Consider the following 14,155-nt stretch of genomic DNA (forward strand, 5'->3'; position numbering starts at 1 on the left):
ATATAAAATAGATCCTAATTGCCCTTCGTTTTGGTTTTGCAAACCTAAACCCCAAATAGGTTTTGCAAAACAAAAATTACCTCCATTTTTTGCCCATCTTTGCTTACAAAATGTAATCTCTCAAAAGCACAAAAAAATGACAAAAGCAGGAAATAAATTAAATGTTAAAGCAATATACTATTTGCTTATCCAAAAAAGAACGAGTGCTTTAAAATATAAACATAATTGTTATGTGTGCCATCAGCATAATAATGGAAAGTACCTTTTACAACACTGAATAACCCCATTTAGAGACACTTTAAAAAGAAATATGTTTTTCCTTTTAAAACCAGTAAGTCTAACACTAGTGCTTACCTGCAATAATTTATTTTTGCCCTTCTCCAGTCAAATGTGAAATTACAACTACCTACATATAAACAGAGCATACTAATCCATCCAGTCTTTGAGGGTGATGAAAGTTGCTTCCTTTCAAAGGCTTCTTTGTGCATGATTTAAAAGGGCCTGAAATGCTTTGATTGCATTATTAACAGTGTCTATGTTACTGTTATATTTTAGAATAAAGTGCAAAGTTGGAATGCTAGCTATTACATTCTATAAAATATGGGTTTTCATCTCCTATAATAAATGTGTTTCACTACAAAAGACCATCCTTGTGTTCCAAATTAAAGAGCCAACTTCAGCCTCATTTACACCAGGGCTCCCCCAATTATTCTGTTCAATTCTATTCTGGTCTTTATCACCATAGATCTGAGAGCCAACAAGAGCTGCATAAAGCTTACCGGGGAGCCATGTATTTGCAATCTGCAATAAGAAAAACACCATACAAGAGTTCAGCATCGTTATCTCTGAAAAACAGTTCCACGGCTCATAGAGTATTTTATTCTTAAAGGGGAGGTAAGGGCATTGTTGCCCCAGCTCTGCCTGCTGGAAAGGTATTTACAGTGGGAAGAGAATCCTTTGCTTGGTGACTTAGGAGGAATACTGCATGCAAGTTGGTGGGTATGCAACACAGGTCTCATCTGTTTTACCATCGGGTGAATGTGGCAGCCTACGGGTTCAGACAGTGCTGAGAACTCGCCCTCTGAAAAGCAGGCCCCTTTAAGATGTCTCAAGCTGGGCACTCAAAATCACTAGTCACTTTTGAAAATCCTGGCCTAAAAATTAACCAAGTGAATCAGATCTAAACAAGGATGACCAGACGTCCTAAAATAGCGGCTGTGTCTTATATATGCAATTATACTCCCCCGCACCTCGGAAAAAAAAAAGGGTCCAGATTTTTCATACTTGCTATCTGGTCACCCTAATCTAGACATTTTAAAGAGAGAACACAAGAGGGAGAAAAACTTATAACTCAGTTAACCCAGGAAATCCCCAGAAACTACGATGATAGTCACATTATAATTGTTGAATATAGATAGACATTACAGATAATGCTGCACCCCCTGCTCAGTGGCGCACAATATTTCCATCTGCAAAATGGGGATAATAGCACTTCCCCAGCTCATAGGCATGTTGTGAGGATAAATATGTTAAAGGTTGTGAACTGCTCAGATACTGTGGTAATAGGACCATATAAATGATGATCTATCACTCAATTTCTTCAGGAGCGATTGACTTAATATTGTTTCAAGTGCTAGTGTCTCTCAGAGAAAACCCTCCTATACACATGCAGCTTCTGGCTAACCTGAAACCAACATAGACAGTGGTGATTGTCTAGGAAGATGAAGAGATTCAGCCCCAGCTCACCCAGTTCTAAGGACTAGTTTGATGAGTGAATGTCCTTGAGTTGAGATGCACATCTCTCAAGAGTGGCTAGTGCCGGGGATTTAAGGTCCAGTATAATAAGGCCTGAACAATAACAGGTGCAGCACAAGGAGGAAAATGTGTTTATTCTTTGAAGAACTGAACTGGATCCTCATAACTCACCCTTCCCTACAGCACAAAGTGCTACTAGATAGTCTTAAAATTCCTTGCTAATTACTTGTAATCCAAATCCATAGGGTAGACATTGAGCCCAACAGATCACAACAGATCTCTTTTTATATTGAACAACTATACGTAGGCTTGGAAGGATTACAGTTTTATTGGTAAATGTTGATTTCATCATACACACACAAACTGACGACAAACCATTTCCATCTATGATCATCAAAATTGGCAAAAATAGGAAAAATAAGAAAAATTCTGCTTCAAGATATTTATTTTGTTTATTTTGACGTGATGTAGATAGCTTGTGTTTTAACGGTTATAAAGTGTTATCATTTTGAATCTCAATGTCTACTACTATTCAAAAAGAAAAGGAGTACTTGTGGCACCTTAGAGACTAACAAAATTTATTTAATTATTGTCCGACCCCCCCAACCAAAATTTCCTGCAACTGTGACCATTTAAATTGATAAAATTAGAAAAAAAATCACTTAATACCCATCATTTTGTACAACTGTGAAAATTTAAAATCGATAAAAATTCAAAAAGGCTTGAAAAGAAACATCTGATATTCTTCATTACAATTATAAAAAAAATTGAATTCTGACAAGCCTATCTATACTGTACCATCATTTTGCATGCACTTTACAAAGATTAAAAACAAGGACATGGACCAATATGCCCCAAAGTGCTAGTTCCCTTTGATTTCCTAAGGGAGTTAGGTACCAAAATACTTTTGAGGATCTGGGCCACGGTTCCTGTCTTAACAAGTATATAGATTAGCACAATGTCTGTACTGCATAGGTGCATAATACCAATGCTAAAAATAAGGTTTGGAAAGGAGTTACTTTACCAGTAACAAAAGCACACATTTTCTAAAATTCAATACTTCAGCCATTTATTATTTTTATTTACATTAAATACTAAAATTGATTAGACTACGCTACAGTTGAGAGGCTTGCAACATTTTTATTTTAAACTGCCATCATTTTCAGTTTGCTACTCAAGCACTCTTTTTTCCCCCCACAGTTGTATAACTTTAAAACATCCAGACAGTGTATAGTAAATTCCAGCCAGGAGCACATTTTTATGCCTGAGTTATTTCCCCCCTTGTATGTGGGATTTTATAACTCTGACAGACCTACAACCAACCCCATTGGACTGGGTGATGCTCTCATGCAGACTACACTAATTAATTAATAATACTAATATAATTAAGATTATTTGTGACAATGGAATTACTTCAAACTGGTTTCAAGTCCTGCCAATTTCATTTTCTCTGCTTTGTCAACTGTCTCTTTTAAAACAAACAAATATAATCTTCGGATTTTTAATCATCTCATTTATTCAGATTCAGATAACGCTTTGTATACCTTCCTTTCCTCCCCCTAGCCCCTCAGCTTTCACTGTGTTACACTACATGCATAGACTCCATGCATTAGAGAAGCACTACACTAAAGGCAAAATGTTCCAAACATTAGACCTCGGCTGATATTGCAAAAAAAATGGTTAGGAGACTACTTCAGAAAATTCCCACAATTTCATTTGCTGCAATGGTATGGGGGTCCCTTTTATTTGTTTCCTGTGAACAGATGTGGTGAAGTTTTCCCCAGGGAAATTTCTGTGGAAAGTCGAATCCCACAAACAGCTGCATGAATACATTTGCAGGAGCATTTGCAGCAGAAATGTTTATATGGACATCTTAAAAATCTCTTTGTTGATTTTGGAGAAAGGCTTTGGATGAACAGCCGGAGGGATGACTAACCCCTCCCCACTTTTTTGTAATGTGCAACAGCAGCAAAGCAAATGACGTGTTCTGGGAGCTATACGGCCACCACCACCACCACCACCACCAGAAACATCAGTAGGGTTGAGAGTGTGGTAGCACTTTGGTGGCAGGAAGGCATCTGGTAATCCAGCCCTGTGTCAGGACTACAGCCAAGTAGTGTGGCAGGGGAGTGTAGCCCCAGGGATCCAGCAATTGTGTGGTAGCATGTATCTTTCAACTTAATGAAGCCCGTCTGTCTATATTGGCTATGGACATGGAAAGACAAGTACATCTGTCAATGGCAGTGCTAGAAATCCCTCTGAGTTACTCCAGCCCTCCTCCGCTCTATAACACTTCTGTTCCCTGATTGGATGACCATAAATATTACCATGTGTCTTAGGTGACCAATCACACAGCTCAAATAATGAATTGAGATACTGTATAGTCAAAGTAATTGTTGCAGATAAAAGAATGTGAAAATTTGTTCATATGAAATATTCAAACCATTTTGAATCATGAACAAAAAAAAATTGTTTGTCAACTATTTGTGAACAGGAAAAGGGGGTGTACCAACTGAATAAATTGTTAGTTACAAATAATGAGCCTGATGCCAAGCCCATGGAAGACCATAGAAAGACTTCCATTGATTTCAAAGGGCTTTGGATCAAGCCCAGTTTGTCCATCTCTGGCAAGCACATTTTAAATCAGTGGCGTCCAACCTTTCCAGACTACTTTGCCTCTTTCAGGAGTCTGATTTGTGTTGTGTACCTCCAAGTTTCACCTCACTTAAAAACTGCTTGCTTACTAAATCAGCCATAAAAATACAAAAATGTCACAGCACACTACTACTGAAAAATGGCTTGCTTCCTCATATTTACCATATCATTATAAAACAAATCAATTGGAATATAAATATTTACTTACATTCTGGTGTATAGTATATAGAGCAATGTAAACAAATCATTGTCTGTATGAAATTTTACTTTGTACTGACTTCTCCAGTGATTTTTATGTAGCTTGTTGTAAAACTAGGCAAATATCTAGATGATTGCTGTACCCCCAGAAGACCTGTGTATACCCCGGTTAAGAACCACAGCTTTAAACACTCAGTTCCTCTCCCAGCTATGCATTAACTGTGATGAGAATGTATGGGAGGTTATCTGTAATTGGGTATCCATATTCTGAGTAAGCAATGTTTATTTGGCTTTTTTTTAACCTTTTCATCTAATGGTTATCTATCCCATTCTTAAACAAATCCTATACTTTAGGAATACATTTGATTACAAATTAGAATTTAAGGTATTTAATGGAATCAGTGAACTTGAGAAGAGCTGGTATATTTTTTCACATCTTTGTTAGCTCAAAAATCCAAGCAACTAGTAAAGAAGTAAAAAGAAAAGGAGTACTTGTGGCACCTTAGAGACTAACAAATTTATTAGAGCATAAGCTTTCGTGAGCTACAGCTCACTTCATCGGATGCATTTGGTGGAAAAAAAAATCCGATGAAGTGAGCTGTAGCTCACGAAAGCTTATGCTCTAATAAATTTGTTAGTCTCTAAGGTGCCACAAGTACTCCTTTTCTTTTTGCGAATACAGACTAACACGGCTGCTACTCTGGAACCTAGTAAAGAAGTAGCTACTCTTTCTGTAAATCACACCCTTTATAAACATATGTCACTGAACCCATGCCGGGGGGGCGGAGGGGTGTCTTAGTAAAGCTTCAAGAATGGATCCTATGTGATTGGTTGGGACGCTACTGAATGGACAACTGACATTTGCATTCCCTTTGTGTATCCCCTAGCCATGAAACCAACCGCCTTGGCACAGAATACCTCCCCCCAGCCAGGTTGACACAAACATGGTTAATGTTTTATAGCCTTTGTGAAACAATTAGCAGTTCCCTGATAACCGTATCTGATATACACACTTAAGTTTGGCTAGGAAAACAATTTTTGTCTTCTTAAACAATGCCCAACAATGTATGAGCCACAAGGACAGATGGACTGAAAAATTCCCCCAAAGAAATATGAAAGGTCACCTCAGACTCTAGAGGTGTCCCTTGGAGTACGGAATGAAGGTTTGGTTATCCCTATGTTGAAGTAGTTAAAGCAGCTAGTGTGTTTGTCTTTTACCTTGGGGCTTTTATGTCTGGTCCTAGAGATACTGACTGAAATATCCAACTTATTTTCTGTCTAGTACTTTTATTTAGTTGTTGTCCTGGTTATAACCTGAGTAATACGGGCTGAAAGAATATTTTAGTAAAAGCTGTAATTTGAATGTTTAAGGTTATGAATTCTACAGAACTGTTGCTGTTGTACACAGAACAAAATAAACATCCCAGTTCCAGGAAACTAAAGGAGACATCTTGTGAATCATTTTCTTAACACTAAAAAGAGTTCTGTAAAACCACTCTATGCCTTCTGAATCAGTCTAGACTAAACCTTCATCAGATCTATATAATGATACAATGGGCAAAGAAATATGCCAATGCATATATATAAGCAATATAAGTTTCTACTGTGCATATAATAAAATTCCTTATGCAAAATAGTTACTGTGCATACTATCCAGTAGCCACTTCAAGTTTTAAACATCTTAGCCATTTAATTAATGATTCTTTTAACAAAATAGTAGATTCTGTTAGTTGCTCCCTTGTTGCTAGATTTCTTTCTTGCTTGCTGGTTTTGAAATACACAATCAAAATCCCCAAACAAACTAATGAAACCCCACAGTCTTAAGATGGCAAATTATTTTTTAAAAACATTTGTCTCCCCCCATCTTTTTATTTTTAAAGTAAACTAAAAACTATTGAAAAACAAATCCAATAATTATATTAATCAAACAACCAGTAACACACAGTAAAATATTTTTTTTAAAAAAATCAATCCCTTCCACCAGTTTTGAAGAAATGGATATAATTTTCACTCTTTAACAGATACCTATCTTAACAAGTTAACACCAATGCTTTTGAAAAACAAGGTCTCTCTCTGTAATCGGAACACTGACATAAGCTTAATTTATGTTCTCTCTCTGCTTCAACTTCCTGCTGAGCGATAACCCCAGCTGAGTGGGTGTGAAGACGCTGGTATGCTGGGTAAAATTGGTATTAACAGTGGAAAAGCTATTTAAAAGTCATTTGGAAACTCAGAAGAAACTAAGAGGAACTTGTGCTAAAGAGGACTGTTAACGGAAAGTATGTTGATTTCCTTTTTAACAGACATATGCAGTACCAAGCTCCTCTCTTCACTGAACAGTGTGATGGATTGAGAGGGCTCAGTGGCTGGTGTCCAAATACGTAGAAACCTTGAACAATATTAAAGAGAGCTAAAAAGAGAGTGTATTTTTACAAGGAATCTCTTTCATGTGTTTATGAAAGCTGATTTGTCTCAGGAAACTGACAATGGTTTCCCTCTCAGTGATCATCCATACATTCTCTAAGCTGCTCTTAACATTCTTATTCTTCATTTTATCTCCTTTCATTCTTTTCTTCCATTCCCTGGTTTAGTTTCATATTGTAATACGAATCTCTTACACTTATATAGCGCATTTCATCCCCAAACATCTCAACATGCTGTGCATGCTTATGCTACAGCATTTACATGGATCATGGAAAAGCAGCCACTGTTTAGCAGCACACATGAATGCTACACAGTGGCGTACAGCAATGAGCAAAACAACCAGAGGTGAAAGTAAGCCAGTACGGTCCGGTACGGTGTACCGGCAAGAGCCAGTATGCTGTGCCAGACCGGACCAGCTTCCCAAGGCTGGCGCTTTAAAGGTTGGTGATTCCCACCACTCCCACACAGTGGCCGGAGCCCTGGGCCCTTTAAAGCGCCACCCGAGCCCCACTGCCGGAGCCCCAGGGTAGCAGCGGAAGGACTCCGGCACTGATTTAAAGGGCCGGGGCTCCGGCCACTGCAGGGAGTCCTGCGCCCTTTAAAGCACCCCCCGAACCCCCAGGGCTCCCCGCAGCAGCCAGAGCCCTGGGGCCATTTAATACGCCACCCGAGCCCCACTGCCCCGGGGTAGCAGCGGCAGGGCTCCAGCAGTGATTTAAAGGGCCCAGAGCTCCGCTGTGGTAGCGGCGGCCAGAGCCTGGGGCCCTTTAAATCGCCCCTGAACCCCGGGGCTCCCAACTGCCTGTACAGCTGGTAGCTCTGGGGGTGATTTAAAGGCCCCAGGGCTCTCAGCTGCAGGAAACTGACAAGAACTCCAGACGTAACTAACACCCCCACATCTGTAAATTGTGCTATGAAATGTTTAACTCAAGTGGTCAGAAGCTTTGATTTGCTTCTCATTTGAAAGACAACACCTGAATGCCCCATGCGGTACTACTGATTCTAAGGGAAGTACCACTTAGTGAATCACCAACCTTACACCTCCTGAAGCTCCTAAGCATCCCTGAAAGGCCTCCCATCCAAGTGCTGACCAAGCCTTACCCACATAGATTGGCAATGATAATAGGATCACTGCACAAAGGGGCATGGCTATTTGCAAACCACCTCAATGGTTTCATAATATTTGCTGTTCCCTGAAGTTTAGTGTGCCCACCTATGTGTTTACATTGTTCATGTAAACTGTTGAGTTTCACTGAGCAAGGAGAGATGTGGGGTTATCTCACTATTATAGTATATCTACATTTTCACATACACATAAGGTTTGGCTTTAATGAGGAGTTGGGTGGCTAAATGCCATACATTTATTTGAAAATGTGAGGCTGTGGAGTGCACAGCACTGCTTATGAAAACAGGCATGCTGTGTGCCAGTCTACCCCCACACATATGACAGAGCAGCCAGAAGTCTGCTCTAAATTACAATGTCTACTGGCAGTTAAGGATCAGTCTGATATAACAGAGACATGGGCGTAACAGTCATGGGCATGCCCCCTTTGCTGCCAGTACAGCACTTATACAAGTAGTAGGGAGTAGAGTGAGGTAGGAGACACCAGGATTGCTCTATGTCTGGGGATGGTGACCCTCCAACAATCAGTTATGCCAGCTTTGTGCCAGTAACTCAGTGCAGATTCTAGATTATAGTTTGGTTTTTTTGAAGGGGGGGTTAGCACTGTACTTCATTATCCTGGTTTCCTTCCTGGTGATAAGAGGCCATTGCACGAATTTAAGGAATTAGGGAGCTCAAGCTGAAGGAAATTGTACACACGCACACAAACCTACAACAACGTATCCCCATCAATGATTGTCAAAATGTACAGATAGGCACAGTAAGAAAAATGCTGCTTGAGAACTTACTAGAGTCAAAATCTAGTGATTTAGATTTTTGAATTAGGCTTGTTACAAATGAACTAGTGAATGAACAGTAAGGACAGGCATGATTTGCTGATTTAAAGAGATTTACTTTGTATATGTTGACAATTTGTGTTTTAACAATTTATAAAGCTGTAACTTTCTGAATCTCAATGTCTACTGCCATTAAATAATTATCTGACTCCCCAGAATTTCCCACAATTATGAAAATTTTACATTGATAAAAATCAAAAAAACAAAAGCTGAACATTCCTAATTTTGTACAACTGTGAAAATGTAAATCGATAAAAACTAAAAAATGCTTGAAAATAAACAAACATTCATATTTTCCATCAAAATTACCCCCCCAAAATTGAATTCTTCTAAGCCTACCTATGGTTTGAGAACAGTGCACAATGCACTCTCCCCTGGATGAAGATAACTGGGGGAGGAAAGGATACGCAATGTTTCATAAGGGCTTGGATACTATAGTGACAGACATCACTGAGAGACTCTAGATAGCTAGAATTTGTTGAATGCCTTTAAAAACACAGAAAAAAAAATCTTACTATCCATTCCTACCACAGATATAACCATGCTGTTTATAAACAGCTGTTGCTAACGTGATTTACTATGGGTTTCCAGACCAGTATGGGTCGAGTTGGGCAGGGGTGGGAGGGTTAAAAATTTATGCTAGAGATTTAGAACAAGCAGTCTCCTCTTAATTGGTTAAGAGGTTGCATGAACTCAGGCTGCAGATTACACAGCAGGAAGGTGGAACAATCCAAATAGAACAGAATAGAATGGAACATGAACATCACTCCAAGATCCATTTAGAAGCAAGAATCCAGGAACCGATTTGTGCTATCTTCTTAGCCATCAAGCAAGTCCCTGAACTTGAATGAAAACTAGGATTTCCTTTTCACTGGCCACATTAAATATGTTTGTGCAAGGGGAAGAAAAAAATTGAGGTGGAAAAAGAAGAACCGCATGCCTGATCTGAAAGGAAAGCATATTTGTGCCGACACTGAAACATTAGAGACATTGTTCAAAAGCAGTTCATTCTTGCAAAAATATTATCCTCATAATGCTGCCAAGGTCAGTGAAAGTATGGGATACCTGCCATGGAAGTACTGGGTATGCATGCTTATTTACACTCTGCACCTAACTTTTCAGATACTCTCAAGTTTAGCGTTCATGTGCTGGCATGACCTGTTCATTCATGCATTTTCTCCCCTTCTCTTTATTTGCCCTTTGGGGAATCTTTGGGCCCCTGACTGTGCAGTGGTTGAAAATTCCATTGCTTGCCAGAGAAACCCACATTGATTAATTTCATCCCACTTGCATGGAAGAGGCAAGGTATGCAGCTCTCCAACTAGGGACAAGGAAATCCCTGCTGCTTACATGCCACATCAAATAAAGTAGCTCCTGGATAAAGCCATTGGATTTCAGAATTCACTCCGCCTGCAGGAAAAATGCAAACTGCCACTGCAACATGAAAACAGACAACAAATATTACAAAACTGCTCATCAAAGGGTAGAGAACAGCAATGATTTTCTTGTTAACAGTTTAAGCAAGAAAGAATTCAGTTATTGCCCTACATTTATATCACTTCCCTAGATTATTCAGTTATTTTAGTTGCAATTACACACCAAATATCTAAGTTAAAATAGGTTGCAAGTCAAGCACTCCAAAATTAAGAATGTCTACATTAAGGCTGCTGGTAAAACTTGATTTGGCCCCCTTGTGCTTATGCATTATAACGTGGTTTTTAATTACATGATCTCATACTATTTTTCCATAGGTTTCAGAGTAGCAGCCGTGTTAGTCTGTATTCGCAAAAAGAAAAGAGCATCCGATGAAGTGAGCTGTAGCTCACGAAAGCTTATGCTCTAATAAATTTGTTAGTCTCTAAGGTGCCACGGGTACTCCTTTTATTTTTCCATAGGACCTCTGCCTCATTCATTGAACAGGGTGAATGGTGCTCACTAAATGAGCAGCTACTTAATATTTTGTTTTCTCCTTGTTATTCAATGGGCGGCCCTGGGCACTATTTACAGCACAATATCCAAACCCTGCTCTGAAGACAGAATTTATAACTTTCCTGATGGTCTTTTCAATGGGCTCATCACTATTGTAGCTGAGTACTTCACAAATGTTAATGAGCTTTATCTCACAAAATCCCTGTGAGCTGAGGGGGGTATCTCCTCAATTTACAGATAGGGAACTGAAGCACAGAGAGATTAAGCTCAAAAATATCCAGTAATATTGGGTGTCCAATTTCCGATGCCTAGGACCTGATTTTTTACTCTACTTAGCATGTTATATGTTCAAAGCACAGCTCCCATTGACCTCATCTACAGCTGTGAGTGCTCAGCACTTCTTCTACTGAAGACCCCAGCATCCCAATTGAGGCACACAGAAAATGAGGAACACACAATTAATGGCCACAATAGAAATCATGCACCTGTTTGAATTCAACCACAACTGAAGCAGGCAGTTTCCTCCTCCATACTGTCTAGGCCCATCAAGTGTCTGTCTCAGGCTGGATATTTTGGGAAAATTTCAGCCAAAACAGTGCAACTGTTACAAGAATGAGGCTAGAGGAAAGTATATTATTTTGCCCATGTTAAAGAATGCTGGTGACCTTTTTTTCAAAAGCTTTGAGCAGGGCCTTGAAATTTGGCAGGGCGTGGCATTTACAGTAGAAATCTTCCCATATTTTGCTAAAATAGAAAAATCACAATTTGGTACAAGCTCAGTGAGATTTCTTAGATTTTAGAAGCTAAATTCTCTGAAGACTCCATCAGCACTGAGAGCATGTTCCAGCCCAGGGTTGAGCAGACTTTCCCTGCAATTACAGCTCAGGGCAAGATCCAGGTCTGGGCACCTGAACTGAGATCCCAGAGACCATCCCGGTTGCCCCCTCAATAACCCATTGGGGCAACTGAAACAGGGTTTTATAATGGGAAGATTATAATGAACAACCTTAATAATCCACAGTGCTACCAGCCCCACCTATAAAAACCATTCCTCAGAAATTTTGGCTTTTGGAATAACAAGTTATTACGTATTATCTGGGAAGGGCCCAATTCTGCCCAGCCCTCCTTACGCTGAGTTATTCTGTAAGGTTTCACTGATCTCAGCAGGATGGCTTGCAAAATAAGGTGCCACTGATGTGTAACGAAGGCAGAATCAGGCACTCAAATGGCAGCTACAGACAGTGTCTGTCCCAGTGACCATACCATAAAAATTAGACAGATATGGGGTAAGCAGGATTCAGTGAGGAGCTCAGAAGAGAGAACGACTAGGATGTTTTAAAATATTCTTCACATTATAGGTTTATAATAATTATTAATCCTCATCTTTATTAATGCTTAAAATTATTTTACACTCTTAGATATAAGAAATTCATTCCATCCCTGCACTATGGATATTTCATGTTAAGATTTTCTTCTCTCTCAATATTACTTAAACTTTGGTAAGGACTTAATACGTTACAAAAATCTGGCCTTGGACCCTGATTTAAGAAAAACGCCATTTGGGGCTGAACCAAGGACCACTGCTGTAATTTGCCAAGAAGGGTAAAGTATAAGATGTCAGTAAGGAACTAATGCATTTTCTTTCTAAGTCATGAAAAGTCACTGGTACAGATGTGTAGTAAAAGTTATCAATAATATTTTGACAGATTTTTTTTTGAGTAACTTCCAGTTTAAAATATTGTACAAAGCCTTGCATTGTGGCTTCAAAAGAGACCGAATTGTGAGTTATTGCTATCCTTGACCCCACTTCAGTCAATGGAAATTTTCACTGGCATCTGGATTTGTTGCTTTGGGTCGCTGCCTGGCTACCAGCACAACGTGGCATATAATACTGTCATCAGATAAAGACGAATGTACCGTCCAGCAAGCAAGAAATGCATGGAAAAGTACATTCCCCCCAGCATGTTTTGCAATCTCCATGGTATTCCTCTCCCCATCTCACTTTCCACTCATCTCATTTGTGGAGAGAGAGAGGAGAGGAGGGAATGCAGGAAGTAGCACATGCTGACCGAGAACGTTTTCCTACCTGCGGAATGACCAACACAAGGCCTGTGCATCACATAGTTCCTTACAATAGATGGTGTGTTGACACAGGAATGAATTTCACCTCATTAAACAGGAAGCCGGCTTCTCTGCAGAGGTTGTGAGGTAGGATGACAGAATCCTCCCCCAGCATGGGAAGTGTCAGCAAAGTTGCTCCGTGCCCTGGTCATCTTCCTACACAGAGATTTTGCTCAGTGGAGCCATGTTGTCACTCTTCATTGGCTAATCCCCTCTTTTCCACACTGCCCTTCCCCCTGTCTTCCTCTGAGCTATTGTAGAAAAAGGGCCTTTGCAGCACACTCTGTGGAGAGCAGAACCCCCTATGTACAGTCTCCACATCCTGCCCCAAACACAGCAGAACTATACCCTTTTCACTGTCACTCAAGCCCTATGTGCTTGCAGTGGGGACAAAAGCAGGCAGGATTATGGCCTCAGTGTGTTGGTAATTTGGGACAATCTGCAGATTATCTATTTAGATTTCTAAAACTAAAAAGTGCATCCATAGCTCTAGGCATTGTGGCATCTATTCAAATATCAACACTGGCCACCTGGTGCCTATTAGCTATAGAACTGCAGACAGTTTTTCCCTCCTGTCCCTTGCTCCCCCCCCACATATACCACTCACCCTACTTCCCATCAGGGAAATAAAATACCTTAAAAATAATGCTCCTAAAACATTTATAGTTGCACAGTAAACATGCTAAAGTTGGAAATGCAAAAATTACAGATCCCAGAGCAATGCTAATTCTCCCCCTTGCACATATTCCAATTCTTCTTAAATGTGTAGCTGCATATAATACTCATTCTGCTAAATCTATTTAAAACAAATATAAAGGATGTGCAAAGGTTGCTATATTCACAGGGTTGCAGGAGTCTTATTTGTTGCATTCACTGTTTAGTGTTGCATGAAAGTAGGATTTTTGCATTAGGTGTGATTCTCTACATACACTCCAGGCATGTGATGGTGATAGCCACATGAAAAACTGCATCTTGCACTTTGTGTCTTACACTTTGATCTCTCATTTGCTCTCTGCGCAGACTGCTATGTTTCTAATATTCCAAATTCAGAAAAGCTTTCAGTCACTGAGTGAGAAAAGCACTTAAACCCCATTGACATCAGCAGTTCTTAAGT

General features: G+C 39.7%; 1 protein-coding gene across 3 annotated transcripts in view; it reads right to left on the reverse strand.

Annotated features, from left to right (window-relative positions):
* Window positions 1-14,155, reverse strand: part of GRK5 (G protein-coupled receptor kinase 5) — a 232,695-nt gene that overhangs the window by 95,860 nt on the left and 122,680 nt on the right. The window lies entirely within an intron of this gene.

This window comes from Dermochelys coriacea, chromosome 7 (assembly GCF_009764565.3).
Source record: "Dermochelys coriacea isolate rDerCor1 chromosome 7, rDerCor1.pri.v4, whole genome shotgun sequence".
Lineage (NCBI taxonomy): Eukaryota > Metazoa > Chordata > Testudines > Dermochelyidae > Dermochelys > Dermochelys coriacea.